This window comes from Aegilops tauschii, chromosome 3 (assembly GCF_002575655.3).
Source record: "Aegilops tauschii subsp. strangulata cultivar AL8/78 chromosome 3, Aet v6.0, whole genome shotgun sequence".
In the NCBI taxonomy this organism is placed as follows: Eukaryota; Viridiplantae; Streptophyta; class Magnoliopsida; order Poales; family Poaceae; genus Aegilops; species Aegilops tauschii.
Window position 1 is genome coordinate 266448997 of NC_053037.3, and position 16943 is coordinate 266465939.

The 16943-nt window shown below is 46.2% G+C and overlaps 1 long non-coding RNA gene across 1 annotated transcript; it reads right to left on the reverse strand.

Moving 5' to 3' along the window:
- Positions 1–1500: 1500 nt before the first annotated feature.
- On the reverse strand, positions 1501–4508 carry LOC120976669 (uncharacterized). The gene is made up of 2 exons (XR_005772792.3): positions 2503–4508; positions 1501–2403 (listed from the first exon to the last, which is right to left on the reverse strand). It is a non-coding gene; the product is annotated as an uncharacterized lncRNA (long non-coding RNA).
- Positions 4509–16943: the final 12435 nt, after the last annotated feature.

Below are 16943 nucleotides of genomic sequence, written 5' to 3' on the forward strand. Positions count from 1 at the left end.
TTTAACTGCTTGGCTGCTGCAACCGGTTGCTCTAATCACGTTACTGGCTACTGAACTTTTCAGGATCCAAGAGAAACTCCAATGCCACAACAGGTACCTTTTGCAAAACTTATTTGTTTAACTGCTTTGCTGGTGCAACCGGTTACAATGATGTTAATAACTACTTTTTAGCATCCAATTGAAACTCTTTAATTCCTTGTTTGTTTAACTGGTTTGCTATTATAACTCCTAGTTGAGATGTTTTGCTAACTTCAACTTTTCGGAATCCAATCGGAACTTTAATGGCAAAATAGGTTAGCCCAAGATCAAAGAGCGAGGTCCCCATGGACGTTGTATCATCCCACAGCAGTGGCACCGGCCCAGTCGTGCATCATGAATTGCCAACTACTGATGCTCTAGAGGCTAAACTATTGGTAGAAAGAGATTCTGCTTCTGCACTTAGAGATGAAGTTGATATGTTGAGGAAGCAAACAACACAATCACAAGCAGTACTCAAGACAACCATTAAATATTTGGTGGATTTCAAAACGAAGCAAGCTGAGACTGACCACATTGTTAAGGTCCTGAAGGAAAAAAAGGAAATTAAATTCCCACTTGGTAAATCATAGGTGAAATGTTCTTTCCATCATTGAATAACCTTTGTGTTGTTTGTTCATGTAATCGATCAAACCATTTGTTTTAGAGATCAAATAATTGTCTTTTGTTTTCTGGTTTGTAATTTTTAGCACAAGTCTGTATTAATTGATAAGACTCTGAGACATTTCATTTTGATTGCTGTGACAGACCTACAAATATGCCAATCGGTCTGAATGTGCATTCAGCAATAATAGTAGTATAGATGGACCTTAAGTGGCACGCATCGGAAAGGGCCAAGATGTTGTACTAGCTTCGCTAAAAAAAGATGCTCTTCTAGCAAAAAAAAGTACACCGGCCTGGCTTATATATGTTAGTTGATATTATTGATCCATATACTCTATAAATGTTTATTTGTTTGTTAGTTTTGTACATTATTGGTTGACTAGCAAATATTCCTGTGTACAACGGAAAAAAATTAACAACATCACAACCCATCACCACACACATAATTTGCTTCATCCACTTGAAGAAGGTAATCCATTTGTCTCGTAGGGATCCTCATTTCCGCCGTCACGGACGTAGGCCGTTCACCTTGTCATAACACGTCTTGACGTGGTCAAGGTGATGGATTCGGTCACCGCATTGCCATTGAACCACACCAGTACAGGAGAACATTTATAACTTAAAAAAGTATCTTGTCGAGCTAGACGTGAGGGCTGGCTTCCACAAATTGCTTCCTGATGTTCATGCACTGTTACATAATGAAAATTTTCTCTCAACCAATATTTGTGTTAATTCGGTAAAATTTGTATAACATCAACCTTCAAATTTGGAGTATAGTAGATGAAACATAATTATTTCCAACAGAAATCTAAATTTGTTAACAAATCACCGAATGATATACACATTTCCGTTCAACACATATTACTACAAAAAATATCATCTGCCCATTGGAAACGAACTGAGATTTATCGAGAAACCACTCAGTAGCATGGTAATACAATTTGTTCACATTGACAAAGAACAATATTAATCCAAAACTTAGTACGGCTCCGCAGATCAATCCAAGCCAGTGGTAGTGATACAAATCAAAATGCGGCTAATCAATCAGCGTGACTGCCGCTCACCAAAGTACGGCTCACGCACGCCCTCCCGAAGCAGCCTCACATTTCTTGGATATGGCATCAAGTTCATGATCGCCCGATTCCGACAATATCTTATGAACTTCCAAGACAAATCCAAAAATTGCATACATGTTTCTTTGGTGGAATAAACAACAGATGCGATCATGAGAACATGCGCTACTAAACTGCACCGGCAAACAAAGTTGATTTGAGCCCGTGCATTGCAACGGGAGAAAATGACAGTATGCAGAACCAGCTCCGTCGTAGGGTTGAGTGCTCGGGGTGCAGAACCAGCTCTGCCGTAGGGTTGAATGCTCTTAGGGGAGGGCGGTGACAGCAGGGTAGAGCTGGTTGAGACCAGTGCGTGGGTGTTTTTACATTTTCCTGACAGTATATTTGAATTTTCAATAGTAACTTGTTGGTATCTCTGGTGCAAGCAATAAATAAGCATTTGCAAGCATACCAAATACTAATCCATACTCAATACATACTGGATCACAGTGCTAAAGTCTATTTCTACTTGCAGAGTTTACATCTTTGTTAGACGATATGCTACAAAGCACAACACGTGCTCTCAGGCAAGAGCATAGACAATCAGTAGTGGTGTGGATACTACACAATCACAAAATGTAGTGCTGCAAGCTAGCACAAGTTTATGTTACTGATAGAATGCCAAACATATGCATCTCCGTCAGCATTTGTGCTAGTAAAGACAGAAAAAGGGAAGCTGAATTAGTTTACTAACATTTAAACATTGAAAACTGAGACACAATCACCACCTCATTGATGAGGTTCATTATACCTGAGAAACCACCTCCAGAATCTGCAGAGGACACTCGTGCAGGAGCAAGGGAATCAAGCTCATCGAAGAAAATTACTCATGGGCGTGCTGATCTAGCCTAAAATTGACGGTGAATACTGATTATCTGAGTATATGTGGATATTTCATGGCAATTATATGGCTCGTGCAGATGGATATACCTTCTCAAAGATGTCCCTGATATTCTTCTCTGATTCTCCAACATACTCCATGTTTATCAGTTCTAGACTTTTTACACTAAGAAAGTTTAATGAGCAAGTTCGGAACCTTTTACGCTAAGAACATGTAATGAGCACTCAGTTGCTACTGCTTTCACAAGTAATGTCTAGAAATTCAAAAGAAAACATCCTAGTGAGCATGTATTATGTTGTTGTTGGATACAACTAACTTTTAAAAAACGGGAATGAAAACTCAATTCAGATAAAGTATAAAACAAGAAGAAGTAATGTCTAGAACCTCTGAAACTTTTGAGAAATCAGGCGCTAGAAATACCTCCTACGTGTAGCTATGATCCAGAGCGCCACATCAATCAGTCTTGGAAGATGACAGTGTCTGCGATGGCCATGAGCGGGCCAAGGCAGTCAGGTGCGAACTTGCGTGTGAACATGTGCTCATAGGTCTGAGTTGTTGGACTGGCGCAGCTCGGCGATGAGACGCAGCGACGCCTCTAACGCGGCATATGTGTGCGGATCGCCGTTGATGCGTGTGAGTGTGTACCGGGCGCAGCCATCAGGGTCGGCCAAGTTGGGCGTCCTCGGTAAATATTACTCCCGCCGGTAGCAGGAGTCCTGCGCTACGACTCCAGCAGGCACTGCTCACTGCGCTCGCGGATGACAAGCGGCCATTTGGAATAGAAGAACCTGAATCCAAGAAAGGCACAACAATATAGCTCTTTCACCATGGGCACTAATAAGAAGCTACGGTTAGTGTCTCCAAGAAACATAAACAATTCACAGTAGTAAACAATTCTCAGATCCAATGATGCATGAAGCTCCCTGCCTGGTCATGTTCATTCTCACTGAAGTTTGATGTTTCCCTGAATATATCTATCAACGGTGAGCACTGCACTTTCTTTGCTCGTCCCTGCTGCAATCAAATTTGCAACATCCATAAACCAGTCCATAAATACTCTAACTTTCTCAAGGGGATTACAATTTAGAGCCAAATAGTTTCAGATTTGGGAAGAAACTCATTGAATGTGTTGTTGTCAAAGCCTATTGCCCCTGTTGCCTTGAAGCTCCTGTACCACGAAACAAATATCAATTCACAGTTTGACTAATCTAGACCAAAACAAATCAAACGAGCTCTCCTGGTTGTGCTATACAATCCTAATCCTCCTCTGCAAGTAGCCAACAGCTCGTCCCCTGCCTGCAACTGCCCGCTTACAATGCCAATAGAGCGCGCACGTCAAGCCACCCACGACACACACACAGCTGGCCAGCCGGCGGGAGTATAGAATGGACAACACATATGCCAGGGGACTGAAGATCCACCCGTGGCAGAGCAAGATGAAGGTGAAATCGATCCCAGAGGAGAAAGAGCAGGCTTTCACCGGCAACCAAGATGACAATGATGCATAGGATGTCTCATCCGGCAGCAAGGAGGTGGCGACATGGTGGAGGCTGCCGACGGCGAAGAGCGTAGACCTGGACGTGGGGCGCCGACATGATGCCGCCGTATGGGGACGGCCGAACGCCAAGAGACACCTTGCATTGCTGGCCACCATGGTGGACATGGCGGTGGCGGAGAGTGTTGAGCTAGTGGATCCGTAGGGGGGACGGATCCGGTAGCCGCCAGGTGCATCGGGCCGCTAGCACCTCGATCTAGTCAACAGTGGCGGTGATGGTAGGGAGAGGGAGAGGAGGGGATCGAGAGTTTTTTAGGCAGCGTGGGCTGCGTCGTGCGTGGGATGTGGCAGACAAAGACTTGAGTAAATTGCACAAAAGTATCATAATTGGGGCATTGAAAGCAGATTGGTAATTTTTACGTGTCAGTATCAAGATTGGGGCCAGCCGTTGCAAAAAAAAAATAAAAGCTCGTTTTGACACTAAAGCTGACCGATTGGGCCCGCCCGTCAGGCGCCATGCTGGCCAGTGCGCGTGTCGCCTGAACAACGGCCTCCGCCTCCTGCTCCGCCGCCGCCGGATTCGCTCCCCTCACCGGCCGGCACCGACCGTTCCCGCACCACCGCGCCGCCTCCCTCCCGCCGGCCACCGTCGCTCTCCTCCCGCCCCCGCCCCAGCACGCGCGCGTCGTCGAGCACCACCAGTAACGCCTCCCCCCGGCACGAGGTCCACGCATCGGCATCCACCCATCCATCCACCTTTGACTGCCCAGTCCAGATTCCGCATCCAGATCTAGCCGCGCGCGCGATCCGGGGAGGGGGGGCGATGAACGGAGGCATCGCTCCGCCGCCGGCCGCGGCCGCGACGGAGGCGGAGACGGCGGCGACCACGCCGAGCCACCGGCGGCTGCCGGACTTCCTCCAGAGCGTGAACCTCAAGTACGTGAAGCTGGGGTACCACTACCTCATCACCCACCTCATCAAGCTGCTGCTGCTGCCGCTCATGGCCGTCATCGTCCTCGAGGCCGGCCGCACCGACCCCGACGACCTCCGCCAGCTCTGGCTGCACCTCCAGTACAACCTCGTCTCCGTGCTTGTCCTCTCCGCCGTCCTCGTCTTCGGCGCCACCGTGTACGTGCTCACCCGCCCCCGCCCCGTCTACCTCGTCGACTTCGCCTGCTACAAGGCGCCCGACCACCTCAAGGTCGGCTTCCAGGAGTTCCTCCGCCACTCGGCGCTCTGCGGCTTCTCCGACGACGCCCTCGAGTTCCAGCGCAAGATCCCTGGCCAGCGTGGCGCCTCACGGGCGGGCCCAATCGGTCAGCTTTAGTGTCAATACGTACAAAACGAGCTTTTAGTCTTTTTTGCAACGGCTAGCCCCAATCTTGGTACTGACACGTAAAAATTACCAATCTTGGTACCAATCTGCTTCCAATGCCCCAATTGTGGTACTTCTGTGCAATTTACTCCAAAGACTTAGTAAGGGAAAAAAAAGAATGAACGAACCGTTTTGTCGCTCGGCGGTGGCATACATTGTAATAATAGGTAATAGATTTGAGTCGTTGATCTTTGCACTTGACACATTAATTGATGTAAAGGGATGACGGATGGAGAACAATGAAAGCCTCTGTCCTTTATTATTAGGTAAAGATTGACTCTGTATTTGAATCTTGATACATCGTTTGTGTAAACTTGAGTTGGACATAAAGTGGTTTCAAATATTTGAATTCACCTTAAACTGGATTCTAGCTTCTAAATTCGAGTATCAGCATTTGTAAATCATATTCATATATGACAGTGGAATACATCTTTGTCGTGCTTTTGAAGATATATAAAAACACATAGAATGATTTATAAAGATTCGTATAGGAATACAAAATGGATTCGAATTTAGTTGCCAGGGTAAACATGGATGCTTATTGTCCCAAAATTCAAAAGAAGCGGCAAAATGTCCACTCCCACGTCGGCTGCCCGAAGCCAGTGTTTGGGAGATGGAAATTACCGTCTACCCCTTACACGGACAATCCATCGGCCCGATTTCCACTGCTCTCAATAGGGGTAGGTTAGTAACTTCATTCGACATGTCACGACCGCCTCTGAGCCCATTCCGACACGGTGGGCGCCAAACATGGGCGGCAAAACACATTTGATTCAAGCTCGTCCGAAAGACCTCTGTCTCTCCCTCCATTTCCCCATTCATACACGGTGGGCGGCAAAACAAACTCGACTCGGCCGAAATCGATGTAGGCAAATATTTTCAATAGGGGCAGGTTTGTAACTTCACTCAGACGTGACACAACCGCCCTACCTGTCAGACCCGTTCATACACCATGAGGTCCAAAACACCCTCTCCTCGCCCGAAATCGCTCTGGGCAAATATTGGTGAGATGCGATATTACCGTCCTATCCCCAACCGACAAGACGTCCAAATTTTAAACGGGGGCTAAGTTCGTAACTTTCCCGTATTTCAGACAGGCGCATCCCAAAAACATGGTTCCCCGTACCTCTCCCTCCATTTTCCCAATCATACACCGTCCGCGCTAGAACACCATCCCCACACCAGCCTCCTCCGTCCGCCACCCCATCCATCGCCGCCGTCCTCCACACCATCCATTGCCACCGTCCTCCACCATGCCAGAGCGCCTACCAAGACCGCGCCGTCCACTGCTAGAGATGGACGTTTCTCATCCACGGGGACGGACCAGGAGCCTTGCATCGCGTCCTCTCGCTTCATTGGCGCCGTCGTTCTCTTCGACGGGGCCACTCACACGACCTTCTCGTCCACCGCAACGGGACTTATCCCCGGATGCTCCCGTCTACCGTCGCAGATCTGCTTCAACGCCACTGACAGCCATCGCACCCCCGATGCCTACACGGCGCCCCAAGAGAGGTGGCACTTCATATCTCCTCAACTTGTTGATCTCAACCAGAAAATAGATAGTAACTTGGTTACTGTACTTTCTTTTCAGCTCTTAGAATTTATTTCTTAGTTCGAAGCAAACAATGGATGCTAAATAGCATTTCCGCGGCAGCTTTAAATCTGCCATGGCATAGTCATAATAGGGTTTAAATGATCGTGCTTAGGGTTTAATTGATCATGTTGGTTCCATGGTGGTTTCTTTAATAGAAATCGGAGGGGAAACCCTCTTTTGCTAAAAAAATGCTTAGGGTTTCCCCCTTTTATGATCACTATACGATCAGCATACGTGCTTCGTGTCATAATAGCACTGCTCCACCCATCAAGCTAAACAAGCTTAGTTGTTCAAATACGAATCTGATATTATTAAAACAGAGTCGTTTAATTGGTCAGCTAAATGTTCCTAATTTAGTTTATAAAATGCATGTACGCCGCTCGGGTGTGTATCTCTACAGGGTGCCCACGGTGGGCCGCGGCCCACCTTGGGATTTTGGGTTGGCCTAGGCCCTGATTCCCCTCTGTTCTGCTGCGCTTCCGATCTCTACTCGCCCCCAGCCGCCTGCTTCACCGGCGACTTGCCGTCCCCGGACGACATGACTCTAGGAGGAGACGCCAGACTAACAGGAGGTCAGGACCCGCTCGCCCAACAACGTCACCGCTGCCCGGGCACGCTGCCGTGCGTACCTTCCCAGTCTGTTCAGGGCTCAAGCGTGCAACAGCCAAGCCAACCCAATTTATCCTGAGATACGTCCTCAACACTCAGCAAACACTCCTCATCACCCATTTTCTAATTGATTAATTACTCATTAGGCATGACTGTTATTAGGGTTTGTTGTGTACTGAGTGCTACCTACACTTAATGGTTCATATGTATTTCATTAATCTTCAGTACCTGTAAAGTTCACAGGGTTTCAAAATTCCGGCCCTAGGAACAGACACTAGTCATTTTGGATTGATGGTCGTAGTGACATTGACCCAGATTACTACTGCAGGCCAGGTTTGTTGACAATTTTACTTGTCTTTCTTACTCATTCGATATGAGGTCCAATTATTCACGTCGATTAATTGCAAACAATAAGTGCTAGAACAACTTCTTGATTTAGATTTTGGACGGTCTCTTACTGCAGTTACAATTCTGCATACTTGTCCTAGTAAGTTCACAAGTAATGATTGATTCACTACATCTATGCTTGCCTTGTCATATTTGTTGTCAATATTCTTTTAGGGTGGACCACCCTGTTTCAAAATACTGGAACTGCAGACATGAGTGAATAGTATTTCTCTGTGTGATCTCTTCCATCATGTGTGGGCAACGAACACTGCATTGCATAGAAAGAAAGTGTCATTTCCACCTTTTACATAGACTACTATCTTTTACATGGAATACAATCTGCCTACTTGCTTTGTGTCGCACTACCAGCACTCCACCCTTGAAGCTATACATTATGCCACTCATAATTCCTTAGTTTATTTGTTTGAATACGAATTTGATATGATTCTAATGTTCCTAATTCAGTTTTGAAATGTGTGTCTACCTGTTATAGAGACATAAAAGGTTTGTATTTCTGTGTGTGGTCTGGTCAGCACGGTTGGGGGGTGAACTTTGCATATGCAGGGGTTTATAGGGAGACACTCTTCGAGTTGAATCCGCAATGCATTCCATAGATAATCTGACTACTTTTTATGTTTTCATGAATCTCAGATACTGAAAAACATCATAATGGTTATGAGCTTGCGCGCATGAAAAGAATAAAGCAGAACAATGCCATGGCTGTCAAACTTGGCATTAAGGGACTGAAATCAAGTCTGGATGCAATGCAATGCAAACGCTCTCCACCTACAGATTCATGCTCAGAATATGATCCTAACAGTGATTCTGAGCTAGAGGGAGACCTAAGTCAATGTAGCTCCCTAGTGGAGGAGTCAGATGCAGATGCCCTATCTTATTCACCCATCAAGGTGCTTGCTCTAACTTTCCAAGGTTATATTGGTCGCACATATCTTGCAACTGATGCTTTGCATTGCTTCTACTTTGTTGCACTGCCATTAGCTTAGTTTACACATCGTGTATGTGAATACGCCCTGCCTATCCATTTTCAGTACATATTCCATCTGTCATCATACCATATTTATCCATTCAAATGATGTTCTTGCGTATCAGATGTTCAAAAGGAAGAGGGCGATTGCTGATCACAGAGGAGCACGAGCAAAGTATTTGGAAAAGGTAGTGACACCTGATAAATCAAATAGCCCATTAGGTGTAGTTGCAATATCACCTGACCCACAAAACATGGCCCCAACTCTAGCAGACTCTAGCCCTACTACACTGGCCATCTCTGATGCCCCAACTCAGCGGACCCCAACTGCAGCAAACAATATGATGATGCTAGTTGACATAGCACCAGCACTACGACGCAAAACCCCCCATTCCAGCAAAGATTACACCAAATCCAGTTGCCAAATCCCTTTTCGAACGAGAGAGAGCCCCAATTGCAGCAAATAGGACCCCTGTTCCATTTCTTCCCAGTTTAGAAGACGAAGCTTATATTGTTGTGAGGAACTTTGTGCGCATCTTTCCTTCATGGAAAGATTATACCGTAGACACACAACAATTTCTAGTCTTCCTCCGCAACTTACACGTAAGTAATGTACTAATGTTATTCATGGTAAATACTGCACATGTTTCTGCTGACAGAAGACACAAGATTTCATTCTTTTAAATAGGCGAGGACCAAATTGGATTGTCAAGATGAGCAAGGGTTGGTTGAGCTTTTCAAGCACTCTTCGATGAAGTATCGTTCCTACCTGAGGCAAGCGCACTTCAATGGCAAGCCTGTAAATGAAATTTCTGTAAAGTCTCCGGTGCTACATTTATCAAACAGTGACTGGAATAATCTTGTTACACATTGGTCTCGTCTACAACATAAGGTCATGTCTATGATATCACATCACAATTTAAACTACATTTCTGCATGTGCCTTAACGTCTCACTTGTACGAAAACTGTTTGCAGAAGAACATTCATTCTCAAGGGAACACAGAATCTCGCAACTATACTGCACACTGCATTGCTCTTGTGAGTACCTCTTGCCCTGTATGACCATACTTACTTTCATAGCTGGTTGATTATGTAGCATCACTGCACATGTTAGCCTTGTTATTGTCCATTTGGTGGACATTATAAGATCTGTATGGACTCTTACATAAATTTAGAATCAACCCAATGCTTTTGAAGAGGTTTAGCTCTGCAGTCCTCTTGTAAGGACTGAACGTCGTCTATCACTGTACTTACATTAAAATCTACTCCCTCCGTCCCATAATATAAGAACGTTTTGTACAGTACACCAGTGTTCAAAACACTCTTATATTATGGGAAGAGGGATTGGTTCATTGCGTAGCATTCTGCATCTTATCTCCCTCGCCCACCATCTACTAAAAAATATCAGATCTATATTTAATCTTACCAAAAAGTTGAATACACAGACAATGCAGTGCAGAAGTGTAGCCCATTGCTCTTCTCAGTACATTTTGTCCTGTAACGCTTGTACTTCCAGGGATTGGTAGTTGATTATGTAGCCTCAATCTACATCTTATCTTCATTATCCTCTATCCCTTCCAGTATTATCATATCTATAATTACTCTCTACAAAATGTAGAGTACATGCAATGCTTATGAAGAAGATTCTGTGCTGAAATTCTTGAGTTATCCTTCCCTTGACATGGAGAAGGGCATTATAAAGCCAGTGTTAACTGTTAATGTAAGTCAGTCGTTCTAAATCCTTTATCCTCAACAACTATTTAATTTGCTCATACTCCCTATCGTTAACTACTGTTTAGATTGTTGTTTCTATTAAAATGCATGAACCGTAAGTTCCAAGTTTTACTTGTAAAACCAAATTCCTTATTCATACCATGCACATTACTCAATACTCCCTATATGTATGCTTGTTTTTGTGGATCTATAATCTAGTGTGTGGTGAAGCAGCCCACGTTTGCACCTTGTCATCTCTTGTTTTATCTTACTGATGTGGCTGATGATATGAACAACATGCCAAGCACATTAACCAAAATAGATACAATGATTGTGTTTGCCCTTCATCTATGCTTGTTATGTTCACATGGTAATCCAGTAGTGTGGTGAAGCTCCCCGCATTATGAACAATGCCAAATTATGCTATTGATATTTTGAACATACTCTTTATTTTCTAATTTGAAATTGGATGGAATTGACATCACAATTATCATCTTTGTTTATACACGTGCTGTGACGCCCCCGGTACAATCGTACACTAATCATACACGCAAACGTGTACGATCAAGATCAGTGACTCACGGGAAGATATCACAACACAACTCTAAAAATAAAATAAGTCATACAAGCATCATAATACAAGCCAGGGGCCTCGAGGGCTCGAATAGAAGTGCTCGATCATAGACGAGTCAGTGGAAGCAACAATATCTGAGTACAGACATAAGTTAAACAAGTTTGCCTTAAGAAGGCTAGCACAAACTGAGATACAGATCGAAAGAGGCGCAGGCCTCCTGCCTGCGATCCTCCTAAACTACTCCTGGTCGTCGTCAGCGGGCTGCACGTAGTAGTAGGCACCTCCGGTGTAGTAGGAGTCGTCGTCGACGGTGGCGTCTGGCACCTGGGCTCCAGCATCTGGTTGCGAAAACCAGGTAGAAAGGAAAGGGGGAAAAGAGGAAGAAAAGCAACCGTGAGTACTCATCCAAAGTACTCGCAAGCAAGGATCTACACTACATATGCATGGGTATATGTGTAAAGGACCATATCGGTGGACTGAACTGCAGAATGCCAGAATAAGAGGGGGATAGCTAATCCTGTCGAAGACTACGCTTCTGGCCACCTCCATCTTGCAGCATGTAGAAAAGAGTAGATTGAAGTTCTCCAAGTAGCATCGCATATCATAATACTACCCCGGCGATCCCCTCCTCGTCGCCCTGTTAGAGACCGATCACCGGGTTGTATCTGGCACTTGGAAGGGTGTGTTTTATTAAGTATCCGGTTCTAGTTCTCATAAGGTCAAGGTACAACTCCGGGTCGTCCTTTTACCGAGGGACACGGCTATTCGAATAGATAAACTTCCTTGCAGGGGTGCACCACATAACCCAACACGCTCGATCCCATTTGGCCGGACACACTTTCCTGGGTCATGCCCGGCCTCGGAAGATCAACACGTCGCAGCCCCACCTAGGCACAACAGAGAGGTCAGCACGCCGTTCTAAATCCTATGGCGCAGGGGTCTGGGCCCATCGCCCATTGCACACCTGCACGTTGCGAACGCGGCCGGAAGCAGACCTAGCCTAGCAGGCGTTCCAGTCCAATCCGGCGCCCGCTGCTCAGTCGCTGACGTCACGAAGGCTTCGGCTGATACCACGACGTCGAGTGCCCATAACTGTTCCCGCGTAGTTGGTTAGTGCGTATAGACCAAATGGCCAGACTCAGATCAAATACCATGAACTCGTTAAGCGTGTTATTTTGAAGTAACCACGGACGCCGACCAGGGCCAGGCCCACCTCTCTCCTAGGTGGCCTCAACCTGCCCTGTCGCTCCGCCACAAGATCCACTCGCGGGTACTCCTACGAGCCGACCCGACTTTAGTCACCACAGGTATCATGTAAAGTATATAAGTATATACCCGTGATCACCTCCCGAGTGATCACGGCCCGATAGTGTAGCAAGGCAGACGGACAAGAATGTAGGGCCACAGATGGAATGCTAGCATCCTATACTAAGCATGTAGGAATGCAGGTAAGGGTAACAACAGTAGTAGCAAGGACAGGCTATGCATCAGGATAGGTTTAACGAAAAGCAGTAACATGCTACACTACTCTAATGCAAGCAGTATAGAGAAGAATAGGCGATATCTGGTGATCAAGGGGGGGGGGCTTGCCCGGAAGCTCAGCCGAGAAGGAGGGGTCGTCAACACCGTAGTCGTACTAGGTAGCAGCGGCGTCGGTCTCGGTGTCTAGCGAGAGAAGAAGGGGAAGAAACAATAAATACAATGCAAACAAATGCATGACGATGCATGACATGACAAAGCGTGATGCTAGGCGTGCCCAATCGCGGTAGTAGGTGATACCGGCGAAGGGGGGAAACATCCGGGAAAGTATTCCCGGTGTTTCGCATTTTCGGACAGATGAGCCGGAGGTGAAATGTTGCAGGTTCGCTATGCTAGGGATGTGTGGCGGACGAACGGGCTGCGGATTCGGATTCGTCTCATCGTTCTGAGCAACTTCATTTTCATCTGAGTTACGGTTTATTTTATATTAATTTTTAAAGTTTTAAATCATTTTCTAAATTATTATTATTAAATTAATTCGAAATTAGTATTATTGCATCAGCATGACGTCAGAATGATGTCAGCAGTCAACAGAGGGGTTGACTGGTCAATCTGACACGTGGGTCCCAACTGTCATTGACTGTTAACTAACCTAACAGATTAATTAACTAACCTAAGTGATTAAGTTAATCTGATCAGGATTAATTAAGTTAATAAATTAAGTAATAAATAAATTAATTATTTTCTTAATTATTATTATTTTTTATTCTTTTTTAATAAAACGTTTAAGGGCGGGGCCCGCCTGTCATTGGCCCCTGGGAGCTTAGTGGATCGGGCGCTGGAGAAATGGGGTAGAGCCCCGGGTGGGCGGGCGCCGGGCGCCCGACTGGGCGCTCTGGGTGCCAGCGGTCACGGGGCCGGCCAGTGAGGGGGCCGTGGCCGCGGCAAGACCGGCCGCCAGTGGCTGGAGCGGGAGGGATGGGAGGAACACCGGGCGGCACCGGAGCGGGGTAGGGCGAGGCCAGGTTGGGTCCGGCAGAGCGGCCGACAGGTGTGGGGCCGCGGGCGACCAACGGCAAAGCCGCCGGCGAGGCGCTGCCTCGACGCGAGGCGCGCGCGGCCAGGAGCAGGGGGAGGCGTGCGACGGGCGCCGGAGCAAGCGACGTGCGCGCGCGTGCGCTGGACGTGGCCGTGGCCGTGAGCGCGTGCGCGAGGAAGATAGGAGGAGGGGCGCGTGCTCACGGTGGCCGTAGGGGAGTGGCAGCGGGGCGCGAGGTGGAGGTTGGAGACGTCGTACGCAGGGAAGGCAGGCCGGCGGCGAGGTCCGGCGAGGTCTTCGGGCGACGGGGTCGGGGTCGAGGCGGCGATGGCGGGACGGCGCCGGGAGGAAGCAGAGGCGCCAGGAGGCCGGTTGGGGAGGAGGGTTGAGGAGGCGGTGTGGGGAGGCGACGAGGAGGCGGTGTGGGGAGGCGACGAGGAGGCGCCGGCCGGCGACGAGGCGTAGGGACGAGGCGGCGGGGTCGGGCCCCCACGCTCCGATCCGATCTGGATCGGGGGAAGGCAGAGGAGGAGTGGGACGAGGGGGAGGGAGTGGGGGCGAGTGGGAGTAGTGGGGGTGGCGCTAGGTCACGGGGAGGGGAGGAGGCCTAGTAGGCCAGGGGGGTGCAGGAGGGGGTCGGCTGGGCCGACTGGCTCCTTCGGCCAACTGGGCCAAGGCCCAGTCGGGGGGGGGTTGTCTTTTATTTCTTTTTACTTATTTTCTTTACTATTTTCATTTAAAGTTTCTTTTATTTTAGTTTTATAAAATACCTAGTCAGCACCTAAATTAGTATTGCTAATCAGTCCACTGCCACAATTATTTTGGCACACTACTAATTTAGTTTTATTATTATAACTTTATAAAAGGCGTCTAATTAATTGTTTTTGCTGTCATTTCTATTACTTTAGTGCATTTAAATATTTTATTAAAAGATAATTTATCCACCAACATTTACTAAGGATTATTTGACACATTAGGACCAATTTAGTTTTGACTTTTGAAAACTTTAATTGTTTAACTTAAATTCAAATTTTGAATATGAATCATTTCGAACTAACGCGAGATTATCAACAGTAATCTGAGGTGACGTGGCATCGTTAATGTGGGGTTACTGTAGCCTAATTATCCGGGCGTCACAATTCTCCTCCACTACAAGAAATCTCGTCCCGAGATTTAAGTGGTGGAGTAAGGGGGGAAGGTGTTGGTAGCGAAAAACCTAACGAGTCTTCTCGGTCTTGGCTGCCCTTTCGAAGAGGTTGATCCCTTTCGTTGATGTCTTCATTTCTCTGTTTCAAGTCACCATGATCCAGTCGTCATCCTTTCTTCGGGATCTCCATCGTCCTACGAACGCGACCAAGGGGGAAAACTCCGGAAGAACGCATATCCACAAAGTTGGGCATCTGACGGTGAACTCAATGGGAAATACACAAGGTACCCCACGAGTTGTATTTCATTGAATTCGTTGAGTGCAATATACGATGGTACCAAAGTTTCAAACGAGTAGGCAATCATTCGATGACTAGACAGAAGCTAGAATGGGGGTTTGAACAACGAGAATAACAATGTGTTTGATTCCAGGATGAATAATGGTATAGCATTCAGCTCGTGAATCACATACGAAGCCAGGTGCAAAGGATACATTAGAATCCGGGTTATAAAGAAGAGTCAGGTTTCGATCCAGTGGACCTATGGGTTATGGGCCCACCATGTGGGTTAAAAGTAGGAAGGCGATGACGTCTTACACGATCATGTAAGCAAGGCATGTCAGAGGATAGCCTATCAGTTATGTCGACAACAACATCGATTCCAAGGGCGAGGGACGAAGAGAACCATTTTCCTGCTCGTTGAACGAGGCGGACCAATAGACAAAGTTCTCGTCCATCGGTGGTTACCATAATGTCATCAACAAAAGTAACAGGTTCTTTCTGACAGAATTGTACACCGAGGTGTTTACATAAGCAGAAGAACATTACTGCTTAGATCATATAGATCACCAGAAAGGTTAAACAAAACAATGGAAAGGAAAATGTGATCATCAGATTAAACAGAACAATGGAAAGGAAAATGTGTTTAAACACATATTTCAGGGCTATATCCTTCCCAAGGACAAGCAGATGATATCCATGACAGGATAGAAGGTAGAAAACCATTTAGGTAAGGGGAGAGAACTTTCCTAACATTACCCATACAACGGTGTTTGGATAATTGATAAGGAAAATTTAGCATTGTGCTTTAAATGTTCTTATTGATGATCGGAGTACCACAAACATGCTTCGAGATAGCTTTGACATGGTCTTCAAGCAAAGGTCGGACTTTGGATACACAAAGGATCCATCAGGAACAACTTATAGAATAAGTCTTACGATTTCCTCATGGAAGAATCAATAACCTTGTTAAGAAGGGAACTATAACAATAGGGTCCTCCGGCCAGGTGTACTATGCATGACACCACCTTACCGGGTCATATAACGACCAATGTTATAACTCTTGAAAATATGTTCCAACCATCATATCTGACCGAGATTCAGATCTGGTTGGTGTCAGGATAACTCAGACTCAGGATGCCTGAGAAGAAAGGTGCAACACAAATTGTTGAGATGGCATTGTAATATTCTCGAGAATTGAACTATGGAAGCGAGTTCTGAAACAAGAGTTCAGCATTAAATCAAGGAGGTGAGGAGGTGGCTGATTGACTCAGCGACAATTCATTGAGATTTCCAAAAAGAGGGATTTCCACAATTGCGTGAACAAGGAGATATCATTAGTCAGATCAATGATATAATGACGTATGCTCGAGGAAAACATACACAATTTAACAATGATAGAAGGGTGCACCCGGAAATCTGGACTAGGTAGCACGATCAATGTTTGAACGATGATTCAATAAGCAATAGACTTAGAATGAAACTATTGACCATTAACCCCAAAGCAATAGGGTTGCTAAAAGTTTTGAAGTCGCACATCATAGTTTAATTGTTGGTTTTCTGGTTAGAAACAACACGGGGACCAAGGAATGAACGAATATGGCAAGAAGTATCACCTGTATCAAGAATTCTTAAGAGGTGGTGAAATTCTCATGACAATCTTGACCTAAAAGATG